Genomic DNA, 6,000 nt, shown 5'->3' on the forward strand with positions numbered 1-6,000 from the left:
TTGCAGGAGAGCATATGTGACTAGGTGCATCTAGGGTAGGATATTACTGTTTTCCTATTGTATTATGGGATTGTCATTTATTATGGGATATGATGGGTATAGGGATTTGTACATTTGTTTTTAAATGTTTTTAACATGTTTTTTGAGGTGTTTAATAAGGGTGTTTTGCTTTATAGTACTACCGATTGTCTCTATATTTTGGGTTGTGCATACTATTTTTAGTCTACCCTTTCTCTTTTCGTTTGTACCTTCCAAAATGGTGTCACTTGTGGGGTTTCAATGTTTAGCCACATCAGGGGCTCTCCAAACGAAACATGGCGTCCCATCTCAATTCCAGTCAATTTTGCATTGAAAAGTCAAATGGCACTCCTTCGCTTCCGAGCTCTGCCATGCGCCCAAACAGTGGTTTACACCCATATATGGGGTATCAGCGTACTCAGGACAAATTGTACAACAATGTTTGGGGTCCATTTTCTCCTGTTACCCTTGGTAAAATAAAACAAATTGGAGCTGAATTAAATTTTTTGTGAAAAAAAGTTAAATGTATTTTTTTAAACATTCAAAAAATTCCTGTGAAGCTCCAGAAGGGTTAATAAACTTCTTGAATATGGTTTTGAGCACCTTGAGGGGTGTAGTTTTTAGAATGGTGTCACACTTGGGTATTTTCTATCATATAGACCCCTCAAAATGACTTCAAATGAGATGTGGTCCCTAAAATAAAATGGTGTTGTAGAAATGAGAAATTGCTGGTCAACTTTTAACCCTTATAACTCCCTAACAAAAAAAAATGTTGGTTCCAAAATTGTGCTGATGTAAAGTAGACATGTGGGAAATGTTACTTATTAAGTATTTTGTGTGACATATCTCTGTGATTTAATTGCATAAAAATTCAAAGTTGGAAAATTGCGAAATTTTCATAATTTTCGCCAAATTTCCGTTTTTTTCACAAATAAACGCAGGTACTATCAAAGAATTTTTACCATTGTCATGAAGTACAATATGTCACGAGAAAACAATGTCAGAATCACCAGGATCCATTGAAGCGTTCCAGAGTTATAACCTCATAAAGGGACAGTGGTCAGAATTGTAAATATTGGCCCGGTCATTAACGTGCAAACCACCCTTGGGGTTAAGGAAAAAAGGCATTGTTTTTCAGACCATTGTACCATGCAATGGTGAGCAAAATGATGTAGCGGAAAAAAAGGGACTGGACAGCTTGCTGTCTTTAAAACAGACTATAAGGTACAGCTACTGAGAAAACTTAATTTGAGCAACAGAGCAGAAAGAAGCCTGAACTACAAAACATGAAAATATTCAGAAGTGAAGTATTAGTGCATATTCCCAATCCTTGTGGCCTATAATGAAACCCAGAAAGGATATAGAATCCTGCACCCAGAAACAAACAAAGTCACAATAAGCAGAGATGTAATGATTGATCAGTACTTTGTGTCACTCAAGTTTCATGACATCATACCAGTAGACCAGCTGAAGCCACAAAAATCTCAGACTCAATTTAAAAATAAGGGAAAAAATGTAGAATTCTGGTTGGTTCTTCAACCACTGAAGAACCAACAGAAAAATCAGGTGAACCTGAAGTTAGGAGATCTCATCCAGATCAAACAAGTGTATACCAGTTAAATGTCTATAATACTTTTTCAAAACACTATCTGAGTCAGAACTGCAGTCATGGGATGAAAGGCAACAACTACCTGTCCATAAAAAACTTGAGTGGATTAATGCTGCTAATAAGGAAATAAAGTCCTTTCATCAACTTCAAACTTGGAAATTCACCAAACTAACACAAGACAAGAAAACAATCAAATGTAAATTGGGTTTTAAGACCAAGTATGATTTTGAAGGCAAGATTTACAGATATAAAGCAAGACTAGTCGCAAAAGGATGCCACATTTTCTCCAGTTGTTAAACAGACTACATTCAGGATTGCTGTACAAAAGATGTTTGTCAGAAATCTGGACATTAAAACTGCCTTTTTAAATGGTGACATTGAAGAGAACTTGTACATAACTAAACCTGAGGGTTTTATCAAAGGAGGTGAAGAGAATCTCCTTTGCAAACTACAAAAATCTCTATGGTCGCAAGCAATTGGTAAGAGCTTGGAACATCAAAAAAAAAAAGTATTTTTTGGAAGAAGTATTTAAAAGAGGTCAAGCAGATCCGTGTTTATACACAAAATATACAGACAGAAAGTGAATAGGAACACATGGGCTACTTGCACAGTGAACAAGTCTGTATGATCATGTTCACACACCACCAAGAAACCTGAAGACACAAAAGAGAATAGTAAAACCAAAAACACTCAGTTTGAAAAAATGTTGCAGTAATCCGCAAGTGCTAGTAAAAGATGTAAAAAACAGGGTATTTGGTTGATACGTTTTTTGCAAAAAATGTATACTAAGCTGCTCTACCAATCTTCACGGTATACCCTTATCGGAGCAGTCCTAACTAATGTATGCAATCCCTATCTGATGTATTTAAAAACCTGATCATCTGTATATAACCTGTGTGAACAGGGTTCAGAGAGGAAAAATCCATGTGTGCATACAGGGTAGAACAGCTTTTGTGCAGATAGCCCAAGAGGAGTGGTGGAACTCCCCAGTCTTGTAGACACAAGAGAACAATTATGGAAACAGGAACACATGGGCTACTTGCACAGTGAACAAGTCTGTATGATCATGTTCACACACCACCAAGAAACCTGAAGACACAAAAGAGAATAGCAAAACCAAAAACACTCAGTTTGAAAAAATGTTGCAGTAATCCGCAAGTGCTAGTAAAAGATGTAAAAAACAGGGTATTTGGTTGATACGTTTTTTGCAAAAAATGTATACTAAGCTGCTCTACCAATCTTCACGGTATACCCTTATCAGAGCAGTCCTAACTAATGTATGCAATCCCTATCTGATGTATTTAAAAACCTGATCATCTGTATATAACCTGTGTGAACAGGGTTCAGAGAGGAAAAATCCATGTGTGCATACAGGGTAGAACAGCTTTTGTGCAGATAGCCCAAGAGGAGTGGTGGAACTCCCCAGTCTTGTAGACACAAGAGAACAATTATGGAAACAGGAACACATGGGCTACTTGCACAGTGAACAAGTCTGTATGATCATGTTCACACACCACCAAGAAACCTGAAGACACAAAAGTGTGTCTGTATGCACACATGGATTTTTCCTCTCTGAACCCTGTTCACACAGGTTATATACAGATGATCAGGTTTTTAAATACATCAGATAGGGATTGCATACATTAGTTAGGACTGCTCTGATAAGGGTATACCGTGAAGATTGGTAGAGCAGCTTAGTATACATTTTTTGCAAAAAACGTATCAACCAAATACCCTGTTTTTTACATCTTTTACTAGCACTTGCGGATTACTGCAACATTTTTTCAAACTGAGTGTTTTTGGTTTTGCTATTCTCTTTTGTGTCTTCAGGTTTCTTGGTGGTGTGTGAACATGATCATACAGACTTGTTCACTGTGCAAGTAGCCCATGTGTTCCTGTTTCCATAATTGTTCTCTTGTGTCTACAAGACTGGGGAGTTCCACCACTCCTCTTGGGCTATCTGCACAAAAGCTGTTCTACACTGTATGCACACATGGATTTTTCCTCTCTGAACCCTGTTCACACAGGTTATATACAGATGATCAGGTTTTTAAATACATCAGATAGGGATTGCATACATTAGTTAGGACTGCTCTGATAAGGGTATACCGTGAAGATTGGTAGAGCAGCTTAGTATACATTTTTTGCAAAAAACGTATCAACCAAATACCCTGTTTTTTACATCTTTTACTAGCACTTGCGGATTACTGCAACATTTTTTCAAACTGAGTGTTTTTGGTTTTGCTATTCTCTTTTGTGTCTTCAGGTTTCTTGGTGGTGTGTGAACATGATCATACAGACTTGTTCACTGTGCAAGTAGCCCATGTGTTCCTGTTTCCATAATTGTTCTCTTGTGTCTACAAGACTGGGGAGTTCCACCACTCCTCTTGGGCTATCTGCACAAAAGCTGTTCTACCCTGTATGCACACATGGATTTTTCCTCTCTGAACCCTGTTCACACAGGTTATATACAGATGATCAGGTTTTTAAATACATCAGATAGGGATTGCATACATTAGTTAGGACTGCTCTGATAAGGGTATACCGTGAAGATTGGTAGAGCAGCTTAGTATACATTTTTTGCAAAAAACGTATCAACCAAATACCCTGTTTTTTACATCTTTTACTAGCACTTGCGGATTACTGCAACATTTTTTCAAACTGAGTGTTTTTGGTTTTGCTATTCTCTTTTGTGTCTTCAGGTTTCTTGGTGGTGTGTGAACATGATCATACAGACTTGTTCACTGTGCAAGTAGCCCATGTGTTCCTGTTTCCATAATTGTTCTCTTGTGTCTACAAGACTGGGGAGTTCCACCACTCCTCTTGGGCTATCTGCACAAAAGCTGTTCTACCCTGTATGCACACATGGATTTTTCCTCTCTGAACCCTGTTCACACAGGTTATATACAGATGATCAGGTTTTTAAATACATCAGATAGGGATTGCATACATTAGTTAGGACTGCTCTGATAAGGGTATACCGTGAAGATTGGTAGAGCAGCTTAGTATACATTTTTTGCAAAAAACGTATCAACCAAATACCCTGTTTTTTACATCTTTTACTAGCACTTGCGGATTACTGCAACATTTTTTCAAACTGAGTGTTTTTGGTTTTGCTATTCTCTTTTGTGTCTTCAGGTTTCTTGGTGGTGTGTGAACATGATCATACAGACTTGTTCACTGTGCAAGTAGCCCATGTGTTCCTGTTTCCATAATTGTTCTCTTGTGTCTACAAGACTGGGGAGTTCCACCACTCCTCTTGGGCTATCTGCACAAAAGCTGTTCTACCCTGTATGCACACATGGATTTTTCCTCTCTGAACCCTGTTCACACAGGTTATATACACATGATCAGGTTTTTAAATACATCAGATAGGGATTGCATACATTAGTTAGGACTGCTCTGATAAGGGTATACCGTGAAGATTGGTAGAGCAGCTTAGTATACATTTTTTGCAAAAAACGTATCAACCAAATACCCTGTTTTTTACATCTTTTACTAGCACTTGCGGATTACTGCAACATTTTTTCAAACTGAGTGTTTTTGGTTTTGCTATTCTCTTTTGTGTCTTCAGGTTTCTTGGTGGTGTGTGAACATGATCATACAGACTTGTTCACTGTGCAAGTAGCCCATGTGTTCCTGTTTCCATAATTGTTCTCTTGTGTCTACAAGACTGGGGAGTTCCACCACTCCTCTTGGGCTATCTGCACAAAAGCTGTTCTACCCTGTATGCACACATGGATTTTTCCTCTCTGAACCCTGTTCACACAGGTTATATACAGATGATCAGGTTTTTAAATACATCAGATAGGGATTGCATACATTAGTTAGGACTGCTCTGATAAGGGTATACCGTGAAGATTGGTAGAGCAGCTTAGTATACATTTTTTGCAAAAAACGTATCAACCAAATACCCTGTTTTTTACATCTTTTACTAGCACTTGCGGATTACTGCAACATTTTTTCAAACTGAGTGTTTTTGGTTTTGCTATTCTCTTTTGTGTCTTCAGGTTTCTTGGTGGTGTGTGAACATGATCATACAGACTTGTTCACTGTGCAAGTAGCCCATGTGTTCCTGTTTCCATAATTGTTCTCTTGTGTCTACAAGACTGGGGAGTTCCACCACTCCTCTTGGGCTATCTGCACAAAAGCTGTTCTACCCTGTATGCACACATGGATTTTTCCTCTCTGAACCCTGTTCACACAGGTTATATGCATATGATCAGGTTTTTAAATACATCAGATAGGGATTGCATACATTAGTTAGGACTGCTCTGATAAGGGTATACTGTGAAGATTGGTAGAGCAGCTTAGTATACATTTTTTGCAAAAAACGTATCAACCAAATACCCTGTTTTTTACATCTTTTACTA

The sequence above is a fragment of the Ranitomeya imitator genome, chromosome 6, assembly GCF_032444005.1.
Source record: "Ranitomeya imitator isolate aRanImi1 chromosome 6, aRanImi1.pri, whole genome shotgun sequence".
NCBI lineage: Eukaryota > Metazoa > Chordata > Amphibia > Anura > Dendrobatidae > Ranitomeya > Ranitomeya imitator.